Below are 18,052 nucleotides of genomic sequence, written 5' to 3' on the forward strand. Positions count from 1 at the left end.
CCCCAACCATTGGGAACCATCACAAAGAAAGCAACTGATAACTATTGCTGGCTATATGCCAAAAAACTTGATTTGAAATCCAAGCGTCATGTAGCCCAAAGAAAGCACTTTGAAGAACACAGTAGAATGTGACTAATGCTAGCCAGGAAGGAATATCATCCCTTATTTTCAAGGCATCTGGCTTGAAGTAATCTTTTTAAAAAGTGAACCTGCCAGGGTTATTTCAAAATCAGCTGAGGTACCAAAGTGATGCATGGCCACAGTTCCGCCTGCAATAGGGTTGTCATCTCTATGGGGGTTTCATGAAACAGAACTGTTCATATGGGCAAACCTACGTGGAAGACAGGTGGGAAGAAAGCAAAAGGAGTGAATTTATCTGCAGCAGAGACCCATCTTTCTTACACTACCCAGATCAGTCACTTTCACTGAAAGATATGAGATGTTATGCATTTTTCAAAAGAGAGAATTTAAAGTAGCTGCTTCTGCTTCGCAAAGTCTTATGTGCATCCAGTGGAACCCCAGAGCTCCCTGCAGCCCAGTAGGTGGCCTTCTTAACCCTGAACTGATAGTGACCTTGCCCAAAGAAGCTGTATGGAAAGCAGCCCAATGATTCCCAAGGGGGTACATATTGGCACCAGGGTGGCGACCTCCACAAAACAGCTCTTCCCAAAAGCAGACAGAAAGTTCTTTAAAGACTCCCATGGCAGAATCCTTGGGCCTGCCTGAAGTATCCAGTCAGAAATAGCTGCCTCCATTAGAAGACAGGTTTTGGCTTGGATCCTGGAATGTTTTGCAAGTGACCCTAGTCCCCAAGACAGCTATTTTGTGATTTGTCCCACATCTGTCAGGATCAGTGTCTGTTCTCTGCCATATTCTGTCCTAACAAGAGCTCTTCCATTTTTATTAATTGTTAGGCTTATTGCTGGGCCTCTATGTAACCCTGGCCCATTATATTAGTTGCCTGCCTGAAAACGAAACGTGTCTGCTGTTCACTTGTTATCATGATTTGTAGTGACCGCTTTGAACCGCTTGTCTTTTGAACCTTGCTAGCCAGCTCTGTTTAGTGTTACAATAATAGTGTATCTTGTCAATAGGCGCCAAGCGGTCCAAGGACGCGCCAGAAGTAACACTCCCTGGCGGAATGCACGGACTGGCACCTGGAATCCTCCCCCTGGGAACATTCAAGTTTTAGGCGGGAGAATTGTCTTGAAAAGGGCTTGCTTTTGTATTGTAGGGCAGATTTGACTTTGCCAGTTATAGTGTCTGAAGTAAACTTCCATTAAAGCTTTCTTTTTACAGACGTTTTGTTTTGTTTTTTTTTAAATAATTTTATTATTTATTATTATATGAAGCATTTACAGAAAAAATTAAGAAAAAAGCGACCAGCTGATATGGTTTGCCATCCTCTTTTAACATACATATTCAGTTCCCATCACATATTATTCCTAATCTAGAAGTTTTTACCATTTTTCTTAGCAAAGTGATTGTTAATACATATGAGAATATGATCTATTATAAGAATATATTCTGTTATTATCTTAAATGATACAAGGTCAGTCCCCTTCATAAATTGGCCCTGACCTAAGAGTTACTGCTGCGGTCTTGTTAATACCTATGAACTATAGTTTGTCATCCTCTTTTAGCATACATATTGGCATACATATTCAGTTCCCATCACATATTGATCCTGTTCTAGAAGTTATTACCATCTTTCTTAGCAGAGTAGTTGTTGATACATATGAGAGTATAATCTATTATAAGGATATATTCTATTATTGCCTTAGATGATATAAAGTCAGTTCCCTTCATATATTGGTCCTGTCCTAAAAGTTACTGCTGTTGTCTTCCCCACAGGAAACCAGGAGAATACTCCACTGTTGTACTCATCCTTCAGGTGGTCGCAGAAAATGAAATTGTGTTTTTTTCCATAGTAGAGTGTTTCTGATTGTCCTTCTGTCAGGGCCAAAGAAGTCTCTTACTTGATTCTTGCTTGCAGTCGCCTTTGAGTAGGCTCTGTATACTTTATCTATCTGGATCTCTTCCTCTGGTCACTCAGAAATATCTCCTGATAGCTTCCTGGGTGCTGTCGCTTTTGAATAGACTCTTTTTATTTTGCTGATCCAAATCACTTCCTGCTCTAAATAGACTTCCAGGTTTTCGGTGCTTTCCTTCCTTGAATCTGTTTTCCCAAGTTCTTCAAAGGTACTTTGAGTTTTTACATCCCTAGCTCTCTCCCCCTCCTGTTGATTAACTTCCAAACATTGAATTTTCGTTTGATTTATTGTTGGCTGAGCTGCGTCATCAGCTGCTCTCTCCAGACCATCGGCTCCGTCCAAAAGCTCCCCCTTAATCCCACGGATTTCCTTTTCCAGCTTATTGACTGCTTTCAGTATCTTTGAGTTTCCTTCGCATAACAAATGAAAAAGCTGTGCCTTAGTTAATTCTTCCATAGTTCTAGGCAGTCACAAACTATAAACAGAAAGTCTCGTGAGGTCTTGCGGGAGCACGAGCGATCCCAAATTATCAGTTTGTCGATCTCCGTATCAAGTCAGCTTCCTCCACTGAACTTTCACCAACAAAACTTCAAAGCTCTCTCTTTGTTTGGTTAGTGGGTATAATTAGCTGGGAGTCTCTCACTGGACGAAAGAGGGAATTCACTTGTAAATTGGTTGGGGGGGGGGGAAGAGCTTGTGGGAAAAGAAAAGGAAAAGCCAGAAAGCTTTCAATCCTTACTGTTGTAAACTTCAGCTCCTGTCAGCGCTCCTGTCAGTCTGGTAAAAGATGGTCTGGGAAGAATGTAGGGTCAGCTGGTCATTTCAAGCTTAGAAAGTTGTTTGCGACAAGGGCGCCATCGTGACCTTGAGCACACGCCGCTATTAATCCAGGGAGGTCGGTCTTCCTATCTCCCCACGGATCTGTAGGACCCTCAGGATGCCGTTCCCGGTTCCTGGGGCGACCGGTGAGCAGATTTGCGTATCTGCTCAGGTCAGACAGGTGCAGATGCTCCTGACCCTCGGCATGGCTTAAGAGTTGGATAGAAGTCCAGCTATTACGGCGCCATCTTCAGTCGACTCCCTTTACAGACGTTTTGTTGTGAGTTCTTTTAGCACTTGACAACATCCCTGCTTAAAATTTCTTGTAGAACAGGCAAACACTATCAGCCGGAGGCTGAGGTGACCACTCATGGGACTAGCAAGTTATCTCTGCTCTGGGTGGGCAGAAGAGATTGTGTCGATGCATGGCTCTTGTGGCCCTTTCTTGCATGTCCAGGGAAATGCCAATTGCCACTTTGGGATCAGGAGGCTAATTTGAATTTGGTTTTTCCTACCTAAATGCAGAACGTTACATTTGTCCCTATTGAACTTCATTTTATTCAGGGCCATTCCGCACAACTACCAATGTTGCTAAATATTTGCAGCATGCAGAAACGCTATATTTAATAGTGGAATTTCATCATTCCGCATACCTTCAATTCTAGTAGAATATTGAAGTCCCAGTAGCGGTCTATTCATTCCCCACATGTTTCCGGTCTCGCTGGAATCACAACAAAGGAAGTGATATTTTTCCAAGATGGCTAAACTGACACTGATAATTAACGGAAAAAAAGAAGAGGCCTTTCAAGAACAATGGGGCCCTTACCTGAACTATTTAAGAAAATAATACAAAGGGGATTGAAACAGGGAACCAAATGTATTAAATGAAGAGCATAGCCCTCCTTTTTCTGTATTGACAATATAGATTGCATGTATCTCACTGTCTTTAACTTTGGAAAATAAAAATAAAAACTTTCAATAGAAGAAAGGAAGTGATATTTTTCCACGCTTCTTCCCGCCCCTGGCTGTCAATCAAACAGAACAACCAATGAACTGTTGTGTCCGTGCTCCTGAAAAGCCCCTTTCCCTTTAAAAACTGTTTTTTTAAAAACCCAAACACAACAGTCGCAACGAATATTTGTTCAATCATAGTCTCAGAAAGACCTTTTTTGCTGGCTTAGGAGATGGCACTTAATCTTTTCCACGCACGTCAAGTAACCCCCCCCCCTCCCATGGGCCCGATTTGTGGTAGAAATTACAGGCAGTGTGGAACAGGGGGCTGTATTGTGCTAAAGAAACTTTAAAGACAATTGCAGATGGGAGCTTCGTTTTACTTCCATGGAGGGACTTCAGCCAGATAAGCCTCACTTATTAGTTGTAGCTTGTGCTCAGAAGTGTAGCGTTTTTTTCTGGGGGAATCCACTTTTCTGGATTTCCCCCTAAGCGCTATAAAATTCTGACTGTTGCTGGAGTTCAGCGGGAGTTTTGTGGTTTCTTTACGATGTCATGCGGAACGTTGAATTAATAGTGTTTACGAAAGGTAAGACATTGGCTACATTTAAGTCATGCGGAATGGCCCTCAGTTTAGCCCACTTCTCGAGCCTATCAAGATCATCCTGTATTCTGTTGCCATCTTCAGTTATGTTTGCTACCCCTCCCAGTTTATTATTGTCTGCAAATTTAATACATATCCCCTCTAATCCCTCATCCAAATTATTTATAAACTAGCAAGAAAGCCCATTGCAACCAGGAATGCAATGGGCGCTAGGACCCAGGGGACACCAGGAGGTGCTTTTTTTTTCTGCTGCGTGGAGCTGTGAAAGGCTCCTACAGGGTTTTTTTTTTTCTGCTGCTTGGAGCTGGGAAAGGCTCCTGCAGGGTTTTGTTTTCTGCTGCTTGGATCTGCGAAAGGCTCCTACAGGGTTTTTTTTTCTGCTGCTTGGAGCTGTGAAAGGCTCCTGCAGGGTTTTTTTTTTCTGCTAGCTCTCGTGGGCGTGCCGGCTTGGAGCTCCTACAGGGGTTTTTTTTCCTGCTGCTTGGAGCTGGGAAAGGCTCCTTCAGGGTTTTGTTTTCTGCTGCTTGGATCTGCGAAAGGCTCCTACAGGGTTTTTTTTTCTGCTGCCTCTCGTGGGCGTGCCGGCTTGGAGCTCCTACAGGGTTTTTTTTTTCTGCAGCCTCTCGTCGGCGCGCCGGCTTGGAGCTCCTACAGGGTTTTTTTTTTCTGCTGCCTCTCGTCGCGCTAGCGGCGAAAGGCTCCTCCGGGGGTGTTTCTTTTTTTTCTGCAGCTTCTCGGCGGCTGGAGTCTTGTGTTGTGTTTGCGGCGGGGGCTTCCTTGGGGCCGGCCTGACGCGGTGAGAGACGCTTCGCGCCTCTCACCACGTCAGGCCGGGAGCAACTGCGAGCCGCGCTGAGCGCGGCTCGCAGTTGCTGGGGCTGGGAATCGGAGGGACCAATCGGCAGGCGCTTCGCGCCTGCCGTTTGGTCCCTCCGGTTGTCTGTCATGAGGAAGGGTCCAATCCGGACCCTTCCTCATCCCGGACACATCCCGCCCCAGAACCCCTTACTGTTTTATTTAGTCCGTGGCGCCCGCGGCGCCACGGGCGGTGTACAGATATGTTGAACAACACATGCCCCAGGACAGATCCTTGGGGTACTCCACTTGTCAGTCTTTTCCAAGAAGATGCTGAACCATTAACAAGTACCCTCTGGGTACGATTTGTCAATCAGTTATTGATCCACCTGACAGAATTAGGATCCATACCGCCTTTTACCAACTTGTGAACAATAATATCATGTGGAACCTTATCAAAAGTTTTACTGAAATCCAGATAAACTATGTCCATAGCATTCCCCGATCCAGCAAGGTAGTCACTTTCTCGAAAAAAGAGATAAGGTTGGTCTAACATGTCTGGTTCTTGCGAAATCACAGCTCTCAGTTCCAGCTGCTCAAGGACCGAGTGTTTGATTATTTGTTCCGAAATTTTGCCAGCTATAGATGTCAAGCTGACAGGTCGATAATTACCTAGATCCTCCTTTTCCCTTTTCTTGAAGATGGGAACAACATTTGCCCACCTCCAATCGTCTGGTACTGTACCTGTTCTCCAAGAAGTGTGAAAAATAATGAACAGAGGTTTAGAGATGACATCTGCAAGTTCTTTTAGTACCCTCGGATGCAGTTCATCAGGCCCAGAAGACTTTGTTTCATTTAAGAATGTAGGTATTTGTGGACTGCTCCAACACTGATCCTAGGCTACCATTCCCATACCCCGTGTTGTGTTACATTTCTGCCACATTGATCACTGTTTCCCTCACAAGAGAAGATCGAGGAGAAATAGGAGTTAAGCAGTTCCAGCCCTCTTTTCATCATCTGTTATATTTTCACTTTCTTGTCCTCGCAGTGGTGCTCTGGTGTCCCTATTCTTTTTCTTGCTTGAAATATAACTAAAGAAGCCTTTTTTGTTATGTTAAGCACTTCTAGCACTTCCTACAATTATTGGGTATTTGTTTATACTCATCCTTGGTAATAAGGCCTTTCTTCTATTTTCTAAATGACTTTTTTTTATTCCTCAAATCATTTGATAACTGCTTATGGAGCCAACTTGGTTTCCTTAGGCTCCTTCCATCTTTACTTCTCAAGGGAATTGTTTGTGATTGAGCCTTCAGTATTTCATTTTTAAGGAACTCCCAGTCCTCTTGGACTCCCATCTCTTTAAGAACTTTCTGATCACAGGACTCTACACAAAATACCTTTAAGTCTCTTAAAATCAGCTTTCCTGAAATCCAGTCTATAGGTACAACTATGTAAAGTCGTACTCTTTCCCACGATTGAAAATTCCAGAAGCACATATTCACTGCTACCAAGTGTGCCCACTACTTCCACCTCATCTACCAGTTCTTCCCTATTGATGAGAATCAAGTCTAAAATAGCAGAGCCCCTGGTTCCCCTCTCTACTTCCTGGGAAATGAAGCTGTCGGCAAGACAAGTTAAGAATTTAACGGAGTTTGCATTTTTAGCAGAGTTTGTTTTCCAACAGATATCTGGGTAATTGAAGTCACCCATGACCATTGTTTCCACCTTTTTTGAAAATTGTGTAATTTGGTCTAGCAGTATCTTATTCAAGTCCTCTGTTTGGCTTGGTGGTCTATAGCAGACCCCCACAATAATACCACTCATTTCTTACTCCTTTTATATTTACCCAAATACACTCAACTGAACTTTCATGCTCGGGTACCTGTATTTATTCACAAGTATAAAGATTCCTAACATATATTGCTACACCTCCCCCTTCTTTTCTTGTCTGTCCTTTCTGAATAGATTGTACCCCTCAATTTTAGTATTCCAATTGTGAGTATTATCCCACCAAGTTCCTGTGATTCCTATTAGGTCATAGCCCCCTTCCTCTATTACGACTACTAGTTCCTCCTGCTTGTTTCCCATATTCTGTGTATTAATGTAGAGACATCGTAATCCATCCTTTGCGTGCCTAATGGTTTTGGTTTTTGAACTTCCTTGTAATCGAGTAGTTCCCTGCTTATGTAACATTCCCTGTTGATTTTAGATCTTCTCATCTTCAGATCTTGCCATCACAAGTTCTGAATGTACATCTCGCTCCCCCTTTGTGTTGAGTTTAAAGCCCTCTTCACCAGGTGTGCAAGTGTTCTCCCAAAAATACTTTTTTCCATCCCTTGTGAGGTGTACACTGTCTCCTGATAATAGCCCCTCACATTGACATTGTTGACCATGATCCAGAAATTCAAACCATTACTTCCTGTGGGTGGGCAGGTAGTTGTGAGTTTCCTGCATTCTGCAGGGGGTTGGACTCTATGACTTTAGGATTCACCTAACTATACATCAGAGCCTCTTGTGGCGCAGGGTGGTAAGGCAGCAGAAATATTGTTTGAAAGCTCTGCCCATGAGGTTGGGAGTTCAATCCCAGCAGCCGGCTCAAGGTTGACTCAGCCTTCCATCCTTCCGAGGTCAGTAAAATGAGGACCCAGCTTGCTGGGGGGTAAACGGTAATGACTGGGGAAGGCACTGGCAAACCACTCCGTATTGAGTCTGCCATGAAAACGCTGCAGGGCATCACCCCAAGGGCCAGACATGACCCGGTGCTTGCACAGGGGATACCTTTATCTTTAACTGTTAAAATTGTATTGGGGGGATGGAGATCCCTTATGTCCCAATGTTTTCAATGGGAATGAAAACATGCTGCAGCCCTGGGTGGAGTCCAGTGGGCTAACCGGAATAGTTCTATGTATGTTGCAATAAACATTTCTCCCACTAAAATCAATGAGTTTATAACTTAAACTTGGCTAGGTCCTGACTGTTGGTTTGGCTGCTTACAACAACTACAGCTACTAGTGACAATAATATTAAATTTTACTTCTAGAGAGCCAGCTTGATGTAAAGGCTACGAGAGCTGACTTCTAATCTGGCGATATGGTTATGATTCCCCCATCCTCCCCCACATGCAGCCAGCTGGGTGACCTTGGGCTCGCCACAGCACTGATAAAGCTAGGCAGTAATATCAGAGCTCTCTCAACCTCATCTCCCTCACAGTGTGTCTTTTGTGGGTGTCAGGATCAGTCCCCTGATCTCTGCCATGTTTTTAGATTGACCAGAGAGACTCCATCTTTTGTAGACTGTGTTTGTAGAACCTTTGTAACCTTTTTAATGACCCTGAGCTATTTCACACTGCAATGTGTATTCTCTCCTGCTGTGACACTTAGTTGCAAATGTTGCTCTGTACTTTGTTATCTACAAATAAGGGTGCCGATTCCACCAAGGACACTGAGGCCAGAGACGGTCTGGCAGGAAGCCCAGGATGGCACCTGGAAGTGGGGGGGCGGGGGGTTAATTGCACCCTGGGAAAGTGGGGACATTTGGGCGGGAGAAATGCATTGATAACTGCTTGCTGTCCATGTATCGATTAGTCTTGACTTCAGACGTTAGAGTGTTCAGATCTACTTCCAATAAAGCTTTCTATTAATACAGAAGCCTAGTTGTGAGTCTGTCTGCCTTTGACAGTAAGTCAAAACTCACAATGGACTCTGTCCATGTCGATGGCAGAACACGGAGAGGACCCAATCCTTACCGACATCCAGGAGGAAGATGGCTCAGAAGACTCGGATACCCAAGACAAGGGAACCGAGCTGGTCATCAGAGGAGAGACGGCCAGCACCCCTACCAGGGCGCAAGCCAGGACAGCGACCCAGACTGTCATCCAGTCGGGGATGGCTAGAGTCCTGGAGAGCCCAGGGGCACATTATTTTCTGGAGCGTCACATCACATCATGGAGGCGCCTATACAGATATGATGACCCGGCCGGGGTCGAGTGGGGACCAGCGCTGAGGCAGGGAATCCCTGACCAGGAGATGGCGGTCGTCCTGTAGAACATGGACCTCCATGACTGAATGGATCGCATGCAAGAGTGGCTGGCCACAGTTGCGGACGAACTGGGCGAGGATTCGCGACGAGGCGCCCGTTTCTTTTTGGCTGTACTCGGACATTGATTAATCCATGCCTAGTGCGAACTCTGGGGGTGGGAGAGGAGCCTCTGCATAAACTGCTACAATTCGCCCAAATGGAAGGGAAGGGTGTACCCAGGGGGGATGCGGTGACCAGCACCCTCCCTCTGGACGTAGACATTGCAGAGCATTGGGCGCGGATTCAACCGATAAAGGTAAAGGTATCCCCTGTGCAATCACCGAGTCATGTCTGACCCTTGAGGTGACGCCCTCTAGCGTTTTCATGGCAGACACAATACGGGGTGGTTTGCCAGTGCCTTCCCCAGACATTACCGTTTACCCCCCAGCAAGCTGGGTACTCATTTTACCGACCTCGGAAAGATGGAAGGCTGAGTCAGCCTTGAGCCATCTGCTGGGATTGAACTCCCAGCCTCATGGGCAGACAGCTTCAGACAGCATGACTGCTGCCTTAACACTCTGTGCCACAAGAGGCTCTTATTCAACCGATGGTGGCTCCCAATTCAGTGTTTCCGTGCGTCTTGAGGCTGGATTGGCTATGCAAGCATGGCCCCAGTGTTTGTTGGCGATCCTGTGTAATCCGGTTTACTGATCCAGGATGCCAGGAGCACTGCTGAGCCAAACAGGTGGAGCCTGTACATGAAAGGCGGAATGAGCACGCAGCAGTGTGTCACGCCGGGCCACTGGGGTTGCCAAAGGATTATTGGGATCTGCAGGATGTGTTTGCAGAGAAAGAGCTGCCCTCCCATCATAAAACGGACTGTGCCGGAGAGACCTCAAGATGGCGCCATAAAGAAAGCTGGACTTCAGTTCAGCTCTTAAGCCATGCCGAGGGTCAGGGGCTTATGCACCTGGCTGACCTGAACAGATACGCAAATCTGCTCACCGGTCGCCCCAGGAACCGGGAACGGTGACCTGAGGGTCCTACAGATCCGTAGGGAGAAGCAAGACCTCCCTGGATTAATAGCGGCTTGAGCTCAAGGTCACGATGGCGTCTTTGTCGCAAACAACTTTACAAGCTTGAAACGACCAGCCGACCTCACATTCTTCCCAGACCATCATTTACCAGATCGACAGGAGCAGAAGCTGAAGAAGCTGGAACCTACAACAGTAAGAATTGAAAGCTTTCTGGCTTTTCTCTCTCTCCTCTCACAAGCTCTTCCCTCCCCCCCCCCCTCAACCAATTTACAAGCGAATTCCTTCTTTCCCCGAGTGAGAGACTCCCAGCTAATTACACCCATTAACCAAAAAAAGAGAGTGCTTTGAAGATTTATGGGTGAACGTTCAGTGGGAGAATTTGACTTGATACGGAGATCGACAAACTGATAATTTGGGATCGCTCGTGCTCCCGCGAGACCTCACGAGACTTTCTGTTTATAGTTTGTGACTGCCTAGAACTATGGAAGAATTAACTAAGGCACAGCTTTTCCATTTGTTATGCAAAGGAAACTCAGAGATACTGAAAGCAGTCAATAAGCTGGAAAAGGAAATTCGTGGGACTAAGGGGGAGCTTTTGGATGGAGCCCAAGATCCGGAGAGACCAGCTGATGACACAGCTCAGCTAACAGTAAATCAAGTGAAACTTCAATGTCTGGAAGTTAATCAACTGGAGGGAGAGAGTGCCAGAGATGTAAAAACCCAAAGTATCTTTAAAGAACCTGGGAAAACAGATTCATGGAAGGAAAGTACCAAAAACCTGGAAGTCTATTCAGAGCAGGAAATGACTTGGATCAGCTAAATAAAAAGAGTCTATTCAAAAGCGACAGCAACTAGGAAGCTATCAGGAGATATTTCTGTGCGACCAGAGGAAGAGATCCAGATTGACAAAGGATTCAGAGCCCCCTCAAAGGCGATTACAAGCAAGAATCAAGCAAGAGATTTCTCTGGCCCTGACAGAAGGACAATCAGAAACACTCTACTATGGAAAAAAATACAATTTCATTTTCTGCGACCACCTGAAAGATGAGCTGAACAATGGAGTATTCTCCTGGCTTCTTGTGAGAAAAAAAAAAAAAAAGCAGTAGCAACCTTTAGGACAGGTCTAATATATGAAGGGAACTGACTTTATATCACTTAAGACAATAATAGAATATATCCTTATAATAGATTATACCTTCCTATGTATCAACAACTACTTTGTTAAGAAAGATGGTAATAACTCCTAGATCAGGATTAATATGCGATGGGAATTGAATATGTATGTTAATATGTATGCCAAAAGAGATGACAAACCATATTTTATAGGCATTAACAAGACAACAGTAGTAATTCTTGGGTTAGGGCCAACTTATGAAGGAGACTGACCTAATATCATTTAAGATAATAACAGAATGTATTCCTATAACAGATCTCATATGTATTAACAATCACTTGGCTAAGAAAAATGGTAAAAACTTCTAGACTAGGAATAATATGTGATGAGAACTAAATATCTATGTTAAAAGAGATGGCAAACCATATCAACTGGTCGCTTTTTCTTTACAACTTTTCTGTAAATGCTTTATATAATAATAAACAATAAAATTATTATAAAAAAATAAAATAAATAAAACGGACTGTGCCATTGAGCTTAAACCAGGGGAGCCCCTCCCACGAGCCAAATTGTATTCCATGAGCCTGTGGGAAATGCAGGAGTTGCGCGCATTCTTAGACAAAACCATGGTTAGAGGTTTCATCCACCCCGCCACCTCCCCAATGGTGGCACCCGTGCTTTTTATAAAAAAGAAGGATGGCACCCTAAGATTGTGCATGGATTACAGGGGCCTGAACGCCGTCTCCACATCCAATGCCTACCCACTAACTTTGATTACAGACTTATTGAGTCATTTGAGGAGAGCGTGGATTTTCACCAAGCTGGATTTGAGGGAAGCCTACTATCAGGTGCAAATTAAGGAGGGCCACAAATACCTAACCACTTTCAACACACCCTATGGGCAATTTGAATATACCGATATGCCGTTTGGATTGGCCGGCTCTCCCGGCGTATTCATGAATATAATTAATGAAGTCATGCATGACCTTTTATATAAAGGGGCCCTGGTATAATTGGATGATATTATTCTGTACTCAGAAGAGCCCTTTGAGCATGTGCAATTAGTGCGGGAAGTGCTGCACTGGCTGCGGGCGAACCATCTTTCTCCAAAACTGTCCAAATGTGAGTTCCATAATGACTGTGTAGACTTCCTAGGTTACAGAGTGTCCCCAGCAGGCATTGAAATGGACCCAGGGAAAGTACGGGACTTGTTGGCCTGGGAACTGCCCCGCATGCGCAAGAAACGACAAAGCTTCCTAGGATTTGCAAACTTTTACCGTTCATTTATCCCCAATTTCGCCAAAGTGGTGCTGCCCCTTATGGACCTACTAAAAACCAAAGGGGGGGGGGAACAGGCTGACAAACCGAGCACCCCACTAGCGTGGTCAGAAATGTGTCAACCTGCTTTTGAAAACCTGAAAGCCTTGTTCACCACAGAGCGGGTGCTGGCTCATGCAGACCCGAGCAAATCATTTATGGTGCAAGTAGATTCCTCGGATGTGGACATGGGGGCAGTTATCAATTGCTGCTCCCTGGCCGCAGATTGTGGATTGTTTGGAGGAAGCCAAATGCTGGTATAAAGCTCAGGTGGACAAGAAAAGAGTGGTGGCTCCTTCCTGGGTGGTGGGGGACTTAGCTTATCTGTCTACCAAGAATCTGCGCAGCCAACAACCCTCCTGCAAGTTGGGCCCCAAGTTTGTAGGTCCTTTTACTGTCAAGAGACTAATCAATGCTGTGACTGTGGAACTGTCCCTTCCTAAAACGTATAGACATGTTCATCCCGTTTTTCATTCCAGCTTGCTGCAGAAAGCCCCGCCTCCTGATGACTGGCATCCTACTTCTGCTGCTCCTATCCCCGTATTTGTAGATAAAGACACACACTACGAACTGAACAAGATTTTGGTAGCATAAGAGAAAATTGCAGTACCTGGTGGATTGGAAGGAATTTCCCATGGGGGACAGGGAGTGGGTGGAGGCAGGACATGTATGGGCTCCCAGGCTCATCAAGGAGTTTCACCGCGAGTTTCCCCAGTGCCCTAGACCTGTCAATGGTGGGTGAGGGGGGGGAGACCCTCTTGGATGGGCAGAATGTCAGGATCAGTCCCCTGATCTCAGCCATGTTTTGAGATTGGCCAGAGAGACTCCATCTTTTGTAGATTGTGTGTTTGCAAATGTAGCTCTGTACTTTGTTATCTACACAGAAGGGCACCAATTCCACCAAGGACACCGGAGCAAGAGACGGTCTGGCAGGAAGCCCAGGATTTCACCCAGTGTGCTGCCCTAGCCTGGCACATGCAGGGTTAATGCAAGGGCAAGCATGGTTACAAAGTCAAGCAAGTTCAAAGTGCATACCAGAGAGTAGTCAAAAGTCCAGTCCGGGTCTTATCAGGAATTGCTAGTGGAGAACCGAAAGAGTTGTCGTTTATCTTTACCAAGGTCAGGCCGGGAATCTGTGGAGCATTCAAAGCGTAGTCTAGTCGGGTGAAGTCGGGTGAAGCAGGGTCAAGCCGGGAATCAGTCAAGCAGAGCTTCGCCGAAGCGTCGGGGAGCAGGAAACCAGTCAAGGCAACGGGTGGACATGTGCACAAATTTGCAGCCACACTGGGAAGCACCTTGGCTGTGCTTAAGAACAAGCTGAGCTGTCACACCAGGTGGCTGCACCTGGCACTCAGCCTTCCTCCGATGAATGAGCCCCACCTGAGCCCAACCTAGCCTGTTGCTGTAGTCTAAGCTGAGCACTTTGCCTGCGTGTTGCCAACGCTGTCCTCCTGCATCCCCTCCTGCGCTCTGGAGATGAGTCTGGGCTGTTCAGGGGTGTTGCTGCAGGCGGAGGTAATGCTGGTGCAGAGGGCATGGCGCTTGTCTGGCTGGGACCTGGTTGTGGCTCCCTATTGGGACTTGCCTCTCTAAGCAGCACCCTGCTGCTTTGCTCCAGCTCCTCCACTTCTTCCTCCGAGGGAGCTGGCAGAATGAGCTCAGGCTGTGGTGCAGAGGCACCCTCTGGAGACGGGGCCATGACACCCGGGAGCGGGGGGGGGGGGGGAGTTGCACCCTGGGAAAGTGGGGACATTTGGGTGGGAGAAATGCATTGATAACTGCTTGCTTTCTTTGTATCGATTAGTTTTGACTTCAGACATTAGAGTGTTCAGATCTACTTCCAATAAAGCTTTCTATTAATACAGATGCCTAGTTGTGAGTCTGTCTGCCTTTGACAGTGGGGAGAGGCAAGGGTAGGTGACTGTAAGCCACTTTGAGCCTCCTTTGGGTAGAGAAAAGTGGCATATAAGGATGAACTCTTCTCCTCCTCTCTCAGCCCCACCCACCTCACAGGTTGTCTGTTGTGGGGAGAGGAAAGGGAAGGCAAATGTAAGTTGCTTGGAGACTCCTTTGGGTAGAGAAAAGCGGCATCTAAGAACGAACTCTTATTTTTTTAGAGTTAATTTTTTTCTTCACCATAAAATTATAGTAATGATAACACTGTATCTAAGGCCAGAATGTATAAATAGTTCTCAGGACCATTATGAGTCATTGATTAATCAAGAGCTATCCAGATGCACTTTTCCCTTGTCAAGCACTTTCCAGTTCCAATTGATTCAACAGGACAGAGGAAAGATGCGCATCATAAGAAAGGGTTCTACGTTTTAGTTGTGGATAAGGACTAACATGCTATCGGCTGATCCACTTAAATGCCAACATTACTCCACATGGGAATCTTAATTGTCTCGGAGAATGTCCAACTGTCATCATGATTGCTTAATGATGCAAAGAACTAGCCACTTAAACACAATCTGGAGCTTGAGCTGGCTCTGAAAAAAAGCAGATTTATGACCCTGCACAATATGGGCACACAAAAGATAAACAGAACATTGCCAAAATATTGCCTTCAGTCTATTTCATTCATGCATATAGCAATCTTATTTTTATATCCAGCCCTTTGACACTTGGGCTGGGGAGAGGGAGAGTATAAATTAATTTTAAAACAAATGCTTCTCTTCAGATTAATCTCAGTTTCAAAGGCCTACCAACTGGTGGGAAGGCTAGAGGATAGCCTTCGGGAAAGGTTTTATTTATAAGCCTCCCCAGCCTGCCGTCTTCCAGTAGCTAACAACAATACAAATACAATAAAATAATAGAGAATTACATTCTACAGTCTCCCACAGAACCCACCCCTCACCCCTCCCCCAGTCTGCAAACCCATCAAATACCAAATCAGATTCCGAGTCCCCAGGGGTGATTATACAAATGAGCGCCCTCAGAGGAAGGGAAAAGATCTTCTGCCAGCCTGACCTCAACCAAAAGCCTGGTGGAAGATCTTCATCTTGCAGGCCCTGTGGAACTTGGTGAGATCCAGCAGGGCTCTCAGCTCTTCTGGGAGCCCATTCTACCAAGCAAACGTCTCGTGGACCAGGGATCACTAATCTATTTCCACCTACAGAGCATAGGGGGGTGTAAGGAGAGAAACAGTCCTGAAGCACTGCAGGCCCAAATAAGTATAGCCTTAAAGGTTAATACCAACACCTTGAACTTCATCTGGCTTGCAACTGGTATCCAATGCAACTGCCTCAACACCAGCTGGATGTGGGCCCTTTCAAGAGGACCCTAAAGGTAAAGGTAAAGGTATCCCCTGTGCAAGCACCGAGTCATGTCTGACCCTTGGGGTGACGCCCTCCAGCGTTTTCATGGCAGACTCAATACGGGGTGGTTTGCCAGTGCCTTCCCCAGTCATTACCGTTTACCCCCCAGCAAGCTGGGTACTCATTTTACCGACCTCGGAAGGATGGAAGGCTGAGTCAACCTTGAGCCGGCTGCTGGGATTGAACTCCCAACCTCATGGGCAAAGCTTTCAGACGGCTGCCTTACCACTCTGCGCCACAAGAGGCTCTTAAGAGGACCCTAGCAGCTGCATTTTGCAACAGTTAGAGTTTCTGGGTCAAAGCCAAGGGAAGGCCCGTGTATAGTGAGTTCCAGAAATCCAAACTGGAGATGACCATCACATGGTTCACTGTGGCCAGACGTTCTGGGGACAGAGAGTGCTAGTAGCCTTGCTTGGCACAGGTAGATCACCAAGCCTAGATCTCAGCTGCAAACAAGATCCAGGGTTCAAATCTTGGTGTCCCTGACATTACTGGTTTTGTTCGGAGTTTTCAGGAGAAAATGAGTCCAAATGGCTGAGTAATAAAGAATGACAAGATGTTCATGACAAGACACCAGGGACAAGGGGATGTGCATTTGAAACTGTTGAGCATCACAGTGTTATTTTCTATGAGTCTGATGCAGTTTTAGCAGCCAGGTTCTAGAGAAAGTTTCTAAAACAGATTTTGTCCTGTTAATACTTAAATATTACGTTTCAAAAAATGAAATCATTTGTCCAATCATTTCAATCTTTCACTTAATTTCAGTGTCTGATATTGATACTGCTTGATAGCTTAAAGATAGTGTCTTTTAAGAAACTGCCTTTCTTCTTCGATTATTGGGTCTCCCCAAATGCATTTCTGCCTCCACAATATACTTGGAAACCAGCATCACCCAGTTGGCCTCTCTAGCCTGGCTCCGTATCTTTAAATACTGGCTCCGCCTGAACTTTAGAGCCCCAGCTGGGAGCTTAGTCTCTTATGTTGTCTGATTAGTTTCTATCTCCCTGGTTCGTGAAGATTAACATCAAACTACAGTCTTTAGGCCTGTCTATTGAGCTCTTGGAAAACCTTGAAGAGAACCAACCTTACAACACATCAGGCAACAAATCTTGGATACTGACTATCAGAACACGATTGCCAGAGCCCACAGAACATGCTCTCCCATCTTTTTTGATAACTATCCCCCGCAAGAAGGATCCCAGAGTACTTTACATCTTTAAAACCATCTTCCCTGAAGCGATTTTTTATGCTAGCAAGGCTAAACCTTCTACCAGTGGCAGTGACTAGAGGTCAATATGCTAAAATCTGATAATCCGACAGACTCTGCTCATGTCCCGCCAAGAAACCTGAGTCAGTGGAGCCCGTTCTCCTCCTTTGTGAGCAACGCAACCATCTTAGAGAATGTTACATATATATAGCAAGATCCACGGTCCCTCCACAGTAGTGCTCTCCCTTTTCCTGGATCACAATCCTCAAGTGACCGAAGGCATTGCAAAATTCCTCCATGGATTTTCTGCAAGTGATCTGGGATCTGAATTGCTTTGTCTTTTTTATATAAGCACAATTGTTGACATGCAATGTTATTGAACTTCAGAAAATACCTGATAGGTAACCTGCAACCTTTTGACAGCTGACTCCATGTGGGATCTCATGTTTTATGCCTGCCAGAGTAAAACTATCCAGAGATGCTTGAACAACTCACATTTGGGGAGTAAAATGGCATATCCACGAGAAAGCTGTGAAATTTTGTGTTCAAATTTTGAATGGCAGAACTGATTATTGTCCAGTTTTGTAAAAATATTAATTTTCCCTCTACAACATATTGAGAATGGATGACAGCCCTACAGAAAGAAGTAGAAAACTTTCCAGTCCCTGGGGGGCTGTTTTACAAGTGCATGTTTTTTGATTTTTCATCAAATGATTTCTGGTAGCGGAACATTTGAATGGACTCCACCAAGAGGAATTCCACTTGGCTGAGTGTTTTGGGGAGACCGGACCCTCTCTGGCTCAACAAATGTACTATTCATTGGTCCTGAAAAGAGAGCAGATTTTTCAGGGAACTGTTTGTCTTCTCAGCATTCCAATTG

The sequence above is a fragment of the Paroedura picta genome, chromosome 14 (assembly GCF_049243985.1).
Source record: "Paroedura picta isolate Pp20150507F chromosome 14, Ppicta_v3.0, whole genome shotgun sequence".
NCBI classification, from domain to species: Eukaryota; Metazoa; Chordata; class Lepidosauria; order Squamata; family Gekkonidae; genus Paroedura; species Paroedura picta.